General features: G+C 46.0%; 1 protein-coding gene across 2 annotated transcripts in view; it reads right to left on the bottom strand.

The window, feature by feature from the left end:
* Nucleotides 1-14047, bottom strand: part of LOC124619829 — a 1389509-nt gene that overhangs the window by 472771 nt on the left and 902691 nt on the right. The gene's annotated exons all lie outside the window — the stretch shown is intronic.

Genomic DNA, 14047 nt, shown 5'->3' with positions numbered 1-14047 from the left:
ATTCCGCGGAGCTGCTATTCCTTCCGGCGCGTTGTTACGCAAAGCGCTCTGCGCTGCTCCTCTGTGCTGTGCCGCGGGCCCTGGGGATACGCGCCGCGGGCCGCGGGCACGAACTCGACCCGGCGAAGCCCTAGGAAGCGCGGACCCGGACGGCGCAGAAAGGCCACAGCCGCTGCTGACATTTCCAGCGGCCGGCCGCTGCGCTGGAACTGGAGCTCGATCTAGAACTGGCGGCTGGAGCACTAAAGGCGGTGCCCTACACGGACGCTGGAGCCGATAGTGTGGTATTCTGCCCAGTGCTGTGACATGCAATCTCGCTTCGTAGGAAGTTAGTTAGATTCATCAATTTCGCTTCAAGTTCCAGTTAGTCGTAGCCTGTGAATTCCTGTCGGGAACCTATGCTTGGCTGTGCGGCAGTGGGAGCTTACATCCCCTTATCTCAAGTCGGGTGTGCGAGGCCGGCCGGGGCCATCCCAGCAGTTTCGGAAACAAAGCGCTCCCGGGAAGAGTAACGGTATCGCTCTGGTCCGAATAAAAGTTTGCGTCCCCAACTTACTGCAAGCAAATGCCAAAGGCAGAAGTCTGTGAGACGTATTCACCTGACGTCCCTTGAAAGAGAAGGTTGCCCCAAAGCACAGGCTTTTCCAGTTTTAGCCACGAGAAAGGAAACCAGAATTTGGGAATTTTTTTTTTCACTTGAAATGCAAGCTCCTCATTCGTTAAAAGCGACAAACTGACAAGTAGAGAGCGATTGAGGTAGTCAGGGGAAGACAGTAAAGGTTGTAATCGAGATGGCTGATGGCGTGTGAAGGAAAGTAAATGTTAGAAACTGAAACGAACTCCACCACTGGCCGTATACAGCGAAGTAGGAGTTGAGAGGACATTTCCGCGCCTTTAAAAGTTCGTGGTTAACTACAATAAACCATAGGAAGGAGAAGTTTATAAAAGTAACGACAAGTCTGATTTACTAAACTCCACCCCACGTAACTTGAGAGGCATTTCGCCTCCGTAAACGGAATGGAGAAGGTAAATAACAGAAGTCTCAGAGGGAACACACTTGTCGCTGCCGTCGAGTAAGCCTGTTGCTGCTGCTCGAGTCCGAAAAGTGCCGCTCGGCGACACCTGCCGAAGCTGCCTACCGCCGTTTTTTGTATATATATACAGGGTGATTCAAAAAGAATACCACAACTTTAAAAATGTGTATTTAATGAAAGAAACATAATATAACCGTCTGTTATACATCATTACAAAGAGTATTTAAAAAGGTTTTTTTTCACTCAAAAACAAGTTCAGATATGTTCAATATGGCCCCCTCCAGACACACGAGCTATATCAACCCGATACTCCAACTCGTTCCACACTCTCTGTAGCATATCAGGCGTAACAGTTTGGATAGCTGCTGTTATTTCTCGTTTCAAATCATCAATGGTGGCTGGGAGAGGTGGCCGAAACACCATATCCTTAACATACCCCCATAAGAAAAAATCGCAGGGGGTAAGATCAGGGCTTCTTGGAGGACAGTGATGAAGTGCTCTGTCACGGGCTGCCTGGCGGCCGATCCATCGCCTCGGGTAGTTGACGTTCAGGTAGTTACGGACAGATAAGTGCCAATGTGGTGGCCCTCCATCCTGCTGAAATATGAATTGTTGTGCTTCTTGTTCGAACTGAGGGAACAGCCAATTCTCTAACATCTCCAGATACTGTAGTCCAGTTACAGTAGCACCTTCGAAGAAAAAGGGACCAAAAACTTTATTGGCTGAAATGGCGAACAAATGTACAACTAAATGAAACTTTATAGCTCCCTTAATTCGCCGACAGATAGTGCTTAGCTCTGCCTTTTGTCGTTGCAGAGTTTTAAATTCCTAAAGTTGTGGTATTCTTTTTGAATCACCCTATATATATATATATATATATATATATATATATATATATATATATATATATATATATATATATATATATATATATATATATAGTGTGATCGCCTGTGGGGGGTGAAACGTTATTGACTTCGGTACTCGGTACTTGTGCCAACTTGCAGGGTTTACCGTTCCTACCGATTCTAATTGTCGAACTTCGTCCCTAAGGGCATCGATTTCGCCAAAAACTCATAGAGACTTGTCACGGACCTTCTCTTGTATGGTGGTCTCGTTGACTGTGGTGCGGATGTCGACGTTTCTTGTCCACCATGGAGCTCCCGTGAGCCATCGATAGCAAATGTTTTGCAGCGCTTGGAGTTTGTTGTAGTTGGAGACGCACGCAGTTCCCCACGAGGTGGAGCCGTACAACATTGTGGGTTCCACCGTTGCCTTATACAATTGGAGTTTAGTCGTAGGGTTGAGATCCTTACCCTTCAGGAACGGAATTAATGACCTGGCCATCTTCTGGGGTGCCGTCTTCTTGTCGTCAATATGCTGGGTAAAGAGCAATTTTTTGTCAAGGTGGACACCGCGGTACTTCACTCCCGGCTACCATGGGATAAACTGATCAGCTATTTGGAGTCTGTCGTTTGGAACTGGTTTCCTTCGTGTGAACAAAACGGTTGCCGTCTTCGTCGGGTTGATCGTTTATTTTGCAGCGCCCAGCGTTCCATTACAGCAAACTGCCGTTGCATTCCTACCGCCGTGATCCAGTGCAGCCCTCTCGAGATGGTTAAGTTCACACCAGGCGGCGTAGTACTTCACAACTTGCAGCCATCTCACGCTTCGGCATCTCAACAGATAACATTGTGAGACCGAACCAGCAGCAGTTGGGGAGTAAGGAATTTTCCTGGACGAACAGTGCTCAATAAGCTTCACTTATTCAAGTGTAGAATCCAGATTCAGTCTTGCATTTGCTACTGACTTGCTTTCAACTACAGTTTGCTCGATACATTCTCAGCTCTGAGTTGCGCATAGGATTCAGTTTGTTGTTTCGCACTGTTTTCCACAGTGAATCACAGGTACCTATTTATCTTTACAGTTAATAGCGTGTGTGAGTGTTTGATTTACTTTAAAGTAAGATTGCAGTTCGAGAATATTTAACCTTTCAATGTTAGACTGTATATCAGAGGCCATTAATTCTAAGTAGAATCAGATTGGGTATCAGGCATCCCGACCTTTATTCCGAGCACATTTGAAAACTTTGATAGTAAGATTTTGTACAGTTTTTTCCTTGAATGTAATTAAAAATGGTTCAAATGGCTGTGAGCACTATGGGACTTAGCAGCGGAGGTCGTCAGTCCCCCAGACTTAGAACTACTTAAACCTAACTAACCTAAGGACATCACACACATCCATGCCCGAGGCAGGATTCGAACCTGCGACCGTAGCAGCAGCGTAGTTCCGGACTGAAGCGCCTAGAACCGCTCGGCCACAGCAGCCGGCTGAATGCAATTAAGCAACGAATTGTATTATTACTGTAAGAATATGAGACGCCTACAGCCGTCCTTATCATCTTATTATTTGTGCAGCTACCAGTTTCGGCGCTTCAGTGCTCCATCTTCAGACCTTACTGATGTCAGAACTCCAGCCATCAACTGCCAACCAGTTGGCCATTGATGGTTGGAATGCTGACATCACAGTTACAGACAGTCTGCGTGAATCAGTTACATTGGCCACAGATGCACGTATAATTGAGCGTGATAAACCCTTCAGCATCAAGTAAGGCCTGAAGATGGCGCATTCAAGCGCCGAAACTGGTAGCTACACAACAAATAAGATCACAAGGACGACTGTAGGCGTGTCATTTGCAATAGTGAACGGCCCTGGTCCCCAAGACCTTCAGTCGACAGGATGGACATACAAAAATTACATTATTTATCAATTTAAAATGATTCTCCTCATTCATTTACTAACAAATCCCCCTACAACTTCCTCAATAAGCGCTCTTTCGTTCTGAATGCTGAGCGTCGCAAGAGTAGTTCATCCTACACGACAGAATCGTAGTACAACATACTGAAACATCCCCTTAGAAAAAATTTATAAACGACAGTGCTGGAAAACCTTTACGTTATTTGATTTTCAAACAGCTGAGCAAAACTGAACGTACTCAGACATTTCTCTCTTTACTTATTCTTATCAACACCAAATTGACACACAATATTTTTAGCGCAACGCAGTCTGACTTTCAATAATCCCTACAAAAGAATGGCCGTGACTAACAATAACCCATACCTTTCATGAATCACTTACCCCACAAAAATCTTCGTTACTCGAACTACTGCAATACAGCGAGCGCCACTACTGCCAGCTAAATAAAAGATTCTAACTACTGAAGGCACTAACTACTGATAGGGATAGTTGGCAAATGAAATTTTTTGATGGAGAGCAAACAATGTATTTACCTTAATAGTGTTCAAAAATCATTATATATATATATATATATATATATATATATATATATATATATATATATATCAGTTCATGACATCCGGTCTTACAAATTTCCTTTTTCTGACGGACACACGTCCAGATCGTCCGCTCTCCAAACTCTGCCATCACTGGGCGGCTCACCTCCAACTTAGCAACGCTACGCGCTGTTCACATCCAACTGCCCAACACTACAATAGCGAATATTCCAACAATTCCAACTAGCCACAGACTGCACACAGCACAGCCAGTGATTTTCATACAGAGCGCTACGTGGCGTTACCAACATAAAAACCTAAACAGCCTAGTTACAATACTGGTTTTGTTTAAAGAAAGGTGTAGAAAGCACCGTTCCAGCACACACCACCTTCAATGGCAGCTTGTCGAGCAAAGTTCATTGACGATTACGTGAGCTTTGCGGACGAATACGGCTCGAGCCGTGAGACAGCTGGGCAGTGGCGCCCGTTTCGCTGCTCGCCGGCCGGCGGCAGATCGTTGCCCCGCCGGCCCGCGGTCACGGCTGGCCCTCCGCCTCCGCCTCACCCGCCCCCACCCCCGCCCGGCTGTGAGTTATGTCCAGCGAGCCGCGTCCGATCCGATCCGCCCCGCTCGACCACGACGCCCGGCGCGGTAAAAATAGCGCCTCGGCGCCTCCTCCCCCTCTGACTGCCGCCGCCGCCATTGTCTCAGCGGACAAAAGGCGCGCGCAACAGGTATCCGCCGGCGCCTTCCGTCTGGTTGCGCTCCGGGCACGCCGCGACACGTTGCGCTGGGCTCTCACGTGTGAACGCGTACCGGCGGCAGCTAGACGCACGATTTCCTCTCACTCCTTTAAGGCGATCTCCGTACCAGGGGCGGTCAATAGGTAACGCAGCACTTCTTTTTTTTCTAACAAGGGAACCTCCCCATCGCACCCCCCTCAGATTTAGTTATAAGTTGGCACAGTGGATAGGCCTTGATAAACTGAACACAGATCAATTGAGAAAACAGGAAGAAATTGTGTGGAACTGTGAAAAAATAAGCAAAATATACAAACTGAGTAGTCCATGGGCGACATATGCAATATCATGGAGACCGTCAGCTCACGAGCGCCGTGGTCCCGTGGTAGCGTGAGCAGCTGCAGAGGGAGAGGTCCATGGTTCGAGTCTTCCCTCGAGTGAAAATTTTACTTTCTTTATTTTTGCATAGTTATTATCTGTCCGTTCGTTCATTGACGTCTCTGTTCACTGTAATAAGTTTAGTGTCTGTGTTTTGCGACCGCATCGCAAAACCGTGCCTCTCCAATGGGAACCGAAAACATTTGATCGCAAGGTCATAGGTCAACCGATTCCTCCACAGGAAAACACCTCTGATATATTCTATACGACACTGGTGACGGCATGTGCGTCACATGACAGGAATATGTTGTCGACCCACCTAACTTGTACACTTGGCGAATGGGTAAAAAGATTCTTCTACCTTGCCCGATTTAGGTTTTCTTGTGAATGTGATAATCACTCCTAAAAAAGTGTTGAAAACATAAGAGTTTGTCACATAAACTGAAAATAAAAAATTAAACTTTTCACTCGATGGAAGATTTGAACCAAGGACCTTTCGTTCCGCAGCTGCTCACGTTACCACGAGACCACGGCGCTCCTGCGTTTCTAGTGTCCTTGATCTTGCCTATCTTCCCATGAACAACTCAGTTTGTATATTTTGCTTATTTTTTCACAGTTCCACACAACTTCTTCCTGTTTTCTCAATTGATCTGTGTTCAGTTTTTCAAGGCCTATCCACTGTGCCAACTTATAACTAAATCTGAGGGGGATGCGATGGGGAGGTTCCCTTGTAAGAGCAAGTTAGTTTTATTCAGGACACCAATACAACATATTATTGCCCTCTCTTTTGGCTACAAAACCCTATCTTTCAACATAATCTCCGTTCAATGCGACGACTCCTCGCCACCTTACTGGGAGGGCGTGTATTCCCGCATGGTGCCACTCTACTGGTTGACGTCGGGTCCAACGTCTTGAGGCTGCGCGGGGTGACTGAGCGGTTTGAGGCGCCACGTCACGGAATGTGCGACCCCTCTCGCCGGATGTTCGAGTCCTCCATCGTGCATGGGTGTGTGTGTTGTTCTTAGCATAAGTTAGTTTAAGTAGTATCTAGGTCTAGGGACCGAGGACCTCAGCAGTTTGGTCCCTTAGAAATTCACACACACTGCAACGTCTTGACGCAATTTTTGTGGCACCTCGAATGAGAGTGTCCGTTCCAACATTCCAGGAGTTAACAGTTGTATACAGCCCCTTTGCACGCGGAACCCCGGGCAGGTTTGCGCAACGTCGTTGCAATCATGACAGAAGCCTAGCCCAACGACTCACCGTGCTTTTGTTCACTTCCAGGCTACCTGCAAGCGCCTATGAATACCTGCGATGGTCTGGTTTTCCGCCAAAAGATGCTCAATGACAGCTCTCTACTTGGATCACACCTCCGTTACAGACGCCATCTCCTGAAATATGGATTTATAGATATGAGCTGCCCATAGCGGCTCACCTTCTGCATTCTTTTTAAAAAAAATTGTACTAAAGCCCTTCTGGCCTGTTATTTATTTTATACGTGACATGTAAGTACTGTCTGTCTTGCATCGTTAGTCAGTACTTACACTTTGTTATATAACAAATTTTCTTTTTCTATAAATGTGTAATTATGGTCCACTTCAAACATTTAAATTTTGATGAAGACGCTCTTAGAAGTGTTGAAATCTGGTTAATAAGACTAAAAATTGAGACCGAGGGCTCATTTGTTTCAACTTTAATTTATAAACGGTCACTGAACCAAGCAGCCATGTTTAAAACTTTTGAAAATGGTTCAAATGGCTCTGAGCGCTATGCGACTTAACCTCTGAGGTCATCAGTCACCTAGAACTTAGAACTAATTACACCTGACTAACCTAAGGACGTCACACACATCCATGCCCGAGGTAGGATTCGAACCTGCGACCGGAGCGATCGCTCGGTTCCAGACTGTAGCGCCTAGAACCGCACGGCCACTCCGGCCGGCAAAACGTTTGAAAATCTGTCAGATTCGCCGCTCTCATTAAGAAAGCCTTTGGTCGAACGAGAATGACTCCGTACAGCAAAAGTATTCGAGTGACATTATTGACGATTTTTATTTAAAATTCAAGCAGAGGCTGGGTTCAAACCCGGGATCCAGGATGTAGTGATTACTAGTCAAAGACACTACCCGCAGACCACGGGCGCTCCACAGCTAACATAAAAATAAAAGAACGTCAGTCAATTGCTCTTTCTCTAGAACTGTATGTCACTTCTTGCTAAATTTTATGTCGATTTACGCTTAAACGTTGAGTACATGTTGACCTATAACTCTGGCGCCAACATTCAGAGGACGTAGTGTGGACCAAAGCAAGAGAAAAATGTATGCTAAGCATGACTCTAAAATGGATACCTTAAGTGGCGTGATCGCTTGTTCATCTTCGGTATTGTGAAACATATCTCCTCTAGTGCAAGCCCTTTGCTTTCCACATTCTGGGATTAGGTTGTTGTTGTTGTGGTCTTCAGTCCTGAGACTGGTTTGATGCAGCGCTCCATGCTACTCTATCCTGTGCAAGCTTCTTCATCTCCCAGTACTTACTGCAACCTACATCCTTCTGAATCTGCTTAGTGTATTCATCTCTTGGTCTCCCTCTACGATTTTTACCCTCCGCGCTGCCCTCCAATGCCAAATTTGTGATCCCTTGATGCCTCAAAACATGTCCTACCAACCGGTCCCTTCTTTTTGTCAAGTTGTGCCACAAACTCCTCTTCTCCCCAATTCTATTCAATACCTCCTCATTAGTTATGTGATCTACCCATCTAATCTTAAGCATTATTCTGTAGCACCACATTTCGAAAGCTTCTATTCTTTTCTTGTCCAAACTATTTATCGTCCATGTTTCACTTCCATACATGGCTACACTCCATACAAATACTTTCAGAAACGACTTCCTGCCACTTAAAAAATCTCTCTTCTTCAGAAACGCTTTTCTTGCCATTGCCAGTCTACATTTTATATCCTCTCTACTTCGAACGTCATCAGTTATTTTGCTCCCCAAATAGCAAAACTCCTTCACTACTTTAAGCGTCTCATTTCCTAGTGTAATATCCTCAGCGTCACCCGATTTAATTCGACTACATTCCAATATCCTCGTTTTGCTTTTGTTGATGTTCATCTTATATCTTCCTTTCAAGACACTATCCATTCCGTTCAACTGCTCTTCCAAGTCCTTTGCTGTCTCTGACAGAATTACAATGTCATCGGCGAACCTCAAAGTTTTTATTTCATCTCCATGGATTTTAATACCTACTCCGAATTTTTCTTTTGTTTCCTTTACTGCTTACTCAATATACAGATTGAATAACATCAGGGATAGGCTACATTTAGGTAGTAGGGAACAAAACAAGAAAAAACATGTCTAGTAAACATGGGCTCTAAAGTGTAAGCCTGAAGAGCTATGGCCACTTGTTCAGTAGAAGAGATGCGTTTCGCAGCAGCGATGACGAACAAGCGCTCATAGCTCTTCAAAAAAATGGTTCAAAGGGCTCTGGGCACTATGGGACTTAACATCTGAGGTCATCAGATCCCCTATAACTTAGAACTACTTAAATCTAACTAACCTAAAGACATCACACACATCCACGCCCGAGGCAGGATTCGAACCTGCGACCGTAGCAGTCGCGCGGTTCCAGACTGAAGCGCCTAGAACCGCTCGGCCACCAGCGGCCGGCCCATAGCTCTTCAGATATGCAGTTAAGAGCCCATGTGTACTAGACATTTTTCCTTGTTTTGGACCATACTACCACCTCTGAAGGTGAAGTTCTGGTTCACCCTATTTTCGTGTTTATCTGTCAGCACAAGTAATGTATAGAAATTAACGTCAGAACTGGAGTGTCGGACACTCGCACCGACTTGCGACGGTCACTGATTCTCTGAGGAACATGTGTTAGGCTCGCGGGACAGAGTGTACGAAGAATACGTTTATGTTTGAAGCCAATGAGTGTAAAATATTGTCCAAATTTCCTCCTGTGTGTTTTATGGGCAATTTTGCAGATGAGCAACGGGTCGCCGTTCCTTCATCAGAGGTTAGCCAGCCGTAAAACGGGAACCAGTTTGGGCGGAGAGCCTGCGAGGACAAAGCGACCACACGCACACACACACCTGCAGCTGGCGGCGGCTGTGCAGAGCCGGTGCCCGGTTTGGCTTTCCTCGCGGCGCTGCCGACACGGCAGCTATTCGGGCGCTGCTTGCGCAACCTCGCGCCGTATTGACATACTTATACTCCGGAGCGCACGCCCACGCTGCCCGCCCTGGACCCACTCAGCGCTTACCGCCTCTGACATCAGCCGACGGTGGGACCCCGACGGCCGTCTCTACTCCTCCCTCTTAGCCAGTTGGTTCGGTGTGCTGAAGGAATACTCTGACTAGTTTGACTGCAGGTTGAATCCTTCTTGTCTTCCTTCTGACTGGAACGAGCTAACAGAGCCAGGCTTGTTGCCAGCAAAGCAACTAACTGCCGAAGAAGTGACGGAATCACCTAAATGTGGCGTAGTAGTGTCGTGATCTCTGTGCTACACTGGCGCGCAAAACTGACATTCGCACGACGTGTCTCTGGCCAATTAACAATTCCATAAAACTAGGACTATAGAAAAAATTACTACAGTTTCGTACAGAAGATATGTGAAAGAAATACACAACGGAGCGAATGTAAATGACACATTTATTCCAATACAATAAATACACTACTGGCCATTAAAATTGCTACACCAAGAAGAAATGCAGATGATAAACGGGTATTCATTGGACAAATATATTATACTAGAACCGATATGTGATAACATTTTCACGCAAGTTGGGTGCATAGATCATGAGAAATCAGTACTCAGAACAACCACCTTTGGCCGTAAACAGAGCTAGGATGGCGTGTACAGGTACAGCTGCCCATGCAGCTTCAACACGATACCAGAGTTCATCAAGAGTAGTGACTGGCGTATTGTGACGAGCCAGTTGCTCGGCCACCATTGACCAGACGTTTTCAGTTGGTGAGAGATCTGGAGAATGTGCTGGCCAGGGCAGCAGTCGAACATTTCCTGTATCCAGAAAGGCCCGTACAGGACCTGTAACATGCGGTCGTGCATTATGCTGCTGAAATGTAGGGTTTCGCAGGGATCGAATGAAGGGTAGAGCCACGGGTCCTAGCACATCTGAAATGTAACGTCCACTGTTCAAAGTGCCGTCAATGCGAACAAGAGGTGACTGAGACGTGTAACCACTGGCACCCCATACCATCACGCCGGGTGATACGCCAGTATGGCGATGACGAATACACGGTTCCAATGTGCGTTCACCGCGATGTCGCCAAACACTGATGCGACCATCATGATGCTGTAAACAGAACCTGGATTCATCCGAAAAAAATGACGTTATGCCATTCGTGTACCCAGGTTCGTCGTTGAGTACACCATCGCAGGCGTTCCTGTCTGTGATGCAGCGTCAAGGGTAACCGCAGCCATGGTCTCCGAGCTGATAGTCCATGCTGCTGCAAACGTCGTCGAACTGTTCGTGCAGATGGTTGTTGTCTTGCAAACGTCTCCATCTGTTGACTCAGGGATCGAGACGTGGCTGCACGATCCTTTACAGTCAAGCGGATAAGATGTCTGTCATCTCGACTGCGAGAGACACGAGGCCGTTGGGATCCAGCACGGCGTTCCGTATTACCCTCCTGAACGCACGGATTCCATAATTCTGCTAACAGTCATTGGATCTCGACCAACGCGAGCAGCAATGTCGCGAAACGATAAACGGCAATCACGATAGACTATAATCCGACCTTTATCAAAGTCGGAAACGTGATGGCACGCATTTGTCCTCCTTACACGAGGCATCACAACAACCTTTCGCCAGGTGGCGCCGGTCAACTGCTGTTTGTGTATGAGAAATCTGTTGGAAACTTTCCTTATGTCAGCACGTTGTAGGTGTCGCCACCGGCGCCAACGTTGTGTAAATGCTCTGAAAAGCTAATCATTTGCATATCACAGCATCTTCTTCCTGTCGGTTAAATTTCGCGTCTGTAGCACGTCATCTTTGTGATGTAGCAATTTTAATGGCCAGTAGTGTATAATAAACAGACCGCGATTCATGGTGGTCGCTTCGGAATTACAAAACGCGGATCATAGTTATTAATGGGGTGTGTAATCACAACGGACGGCAAAACATGGTTTGCAGCGTTCTCCCATCCTGGTCACAAGATTGATAAGGAGTTATTGAGGTACGGCCTCCCATTCTACCACGGCGTGGGTGACAGCTGCTGGGCCGTCATTGATGAATATGGACGTGTTTCCCCAAACCGAGCCACATGTGCTTGACGGGAATTAACCATATAGGCCAGTCCATCCGCCGAATATACCTTCGTTCCAAGAGCTCCTTCACCTCCATCGATCGATGCGGTCGGATATTATCGTCTATAAATATGAAGCCAAGGTACCCCTGAAATGACGCGTTGGGGAAGAAGAACACTGTCACAATAACGTTAACGGTTTGTGTTGCGTGTGCAAAGATTTGGAGGTCAGTACGCCCACACAACGTTATGCTTCCCACACGATGAGACCTGGAGCATCAAAACGATAATGTTTTACTGCGTTTCTGGATGCATTACATGTTCCACCTCTCGCCATATCAGGACACGTTCAGCATTGTCGAACATGACAAATGAAATATCATCCAGTATTTTTTAACATTCTATAAATTTTTCTGGGCACATACATCTTTCTACGTACAAATTATGTACAAACCAGCAAAGCTACAGGGTGAGGCAGTGAAACGGCACGATTTCGATAGTGGTTGTCGGGCGCGGAGGGGGGTTGCGAGAGTGGGGGAAGTGACCTTGGGCGTCTAGAGTGGTGGAAGTTTCAGTAGCCATGGAGCGTTGGTCGAGTGCGCAACGTGCATATGCCGTAAAGGCATAATACAAAAACGCGGATAGTGTGGTTGGTGCTCAACGCGCCTTTCGTCGTGAATTCAACCTGCCGCCACGGGCTCCCGTGCCATCAAGGAAAGCCATTCTCCTTTGGGTTAAAACCTTTGAAGCTACTGCTAGCACAACAAAGAAAAGAGGCGGCAGCACAAAAACAATCCGGACACCCGAGAACATTAATCGTGTGCGCGAAGCGTTGGGACGAAGTCCGCGAAAATCCGCGAGACGGCACAGCGCAGAACTTGGTCTCAGCAATCGATCAGTAAGACGGATTTTGAAGAGTGACCTTCACTATCATCCATACAAAATTCAGGTAGTGCAAGCCCTTAAACCTAATGACTACAATAACCGTATACGCTTTTGCCAGTCAATGCTTAACGTTATTGAACGAAATGAAGAAAGAGTGCATAACTTATGGATGAGTGATGAAGCCCTCTTTCATCTTAGTGGGTACGTAAATAAGCAAAACTTCAGATATTGGTCCTCAGATAACCCGCACGAACTTCATGAAAAACCTCTCCATTCTGAAAAAGTAACAGTCTGGTGCGCAATGTCATCTCGTGGAATCGTGGGGCCCTATTTTTTTGAAGATGAAGATGGCAACACAGTGACGGTAACCTCTGGACGTTATGCTGACATGTTGACCATTTTTGGTCTGCCTGGAATTGATCGACATGATCCAGATGCTGAAACACTCTTCCAGCAAGATGGTGCAACAAGCCATACTGCTAATGTCTCAATGGAATTGCTCAGACTTGCATTTCCACGACGTCTAATCAGCAGGAATGGCGATTTCCCCTGGCCTGCCCGTTCACCAGATCTGACGGCACCAGACTTTTTTCTTTGGGGCTACCTCAAGTGCAAAGTCTTCCAGGAAAATCCACCAAGAACAAAAGAAGACCTGAAGGAGCGAATTCGACAGGAAATTAACAACATTCCAGTACAGATGCTACGAAACGTCATGGGACAATTTCATCTCAGGCTTAGACAATGTGTGCAAAACCAAGGACGACACCTCACTGACACCATATTTAAAAAATGATTGTTTTTAAGTTAAATCTTTAATTTCCACTCTTGTACTTGAGATCCATGTTCAACTATTATGATTTTACTTGTAAATAAATCTTTGGTGGTTTTACAAAATCGTGCCGTTTCACTGCCTCACCCTGTACTTACGAAAGTTTAAAAAAATGCCTACGATGTGTAAAGGAACATAAATACAAACTTCATATGTTCTTGCAACGGAGAAGATGTTGATTTGAGTTGATTTTCGTGAAGTAGATGCACTGAGGCACCTATAAATACACAACGCTCCACTTGATGGCTCACGGTCTTCTATTATATCCAGCCAATTATCTGTAGTATTGTTCTGCAAGTTCAGGAAACTTCTTACTAGATGGTAACACCAGATAGGTATGGTACGTAGAAGTCTTACTGTTCAAAAGTGCTAAGTGATTTCGTGCGGCTTAAGTGTCCTATCAACCACGAAATGGCTAAAACCTTTCCCAGGGCACCAGTGTGAGGTTCTCGTATTGTTCTCAACGCTTGTACGATATGATTTGTGCCTGAAATGAATTTATTCTGCAGTACGGTTAAACTTTTTTTTTTAAATTCTGGGTGTGTCGGTGCTGGCACAAAATTCCTGCGGAAAGAGAAATATTTGTACATTATGGAGTGAAGCAAGCCGAATAAC

Source organism: Schistocerca americana, chromosome 1 (assembly GCF_021461395.2).
Source record: "Schistocerca americana isolate TAMUIC-IGC-003095 chromosome 1, iqSchAmer2.1, whole genome shotgun sequence".
Lineage (NCBI taxonomy): Eukaryota > Metazoa > Arthropoda > Insecta > Orthoptera > Acrididae > Schistocerca > Schistocerca americana.
This window is presented reverse-complemented; position numbering and strand designations above follow the sequence as displayed.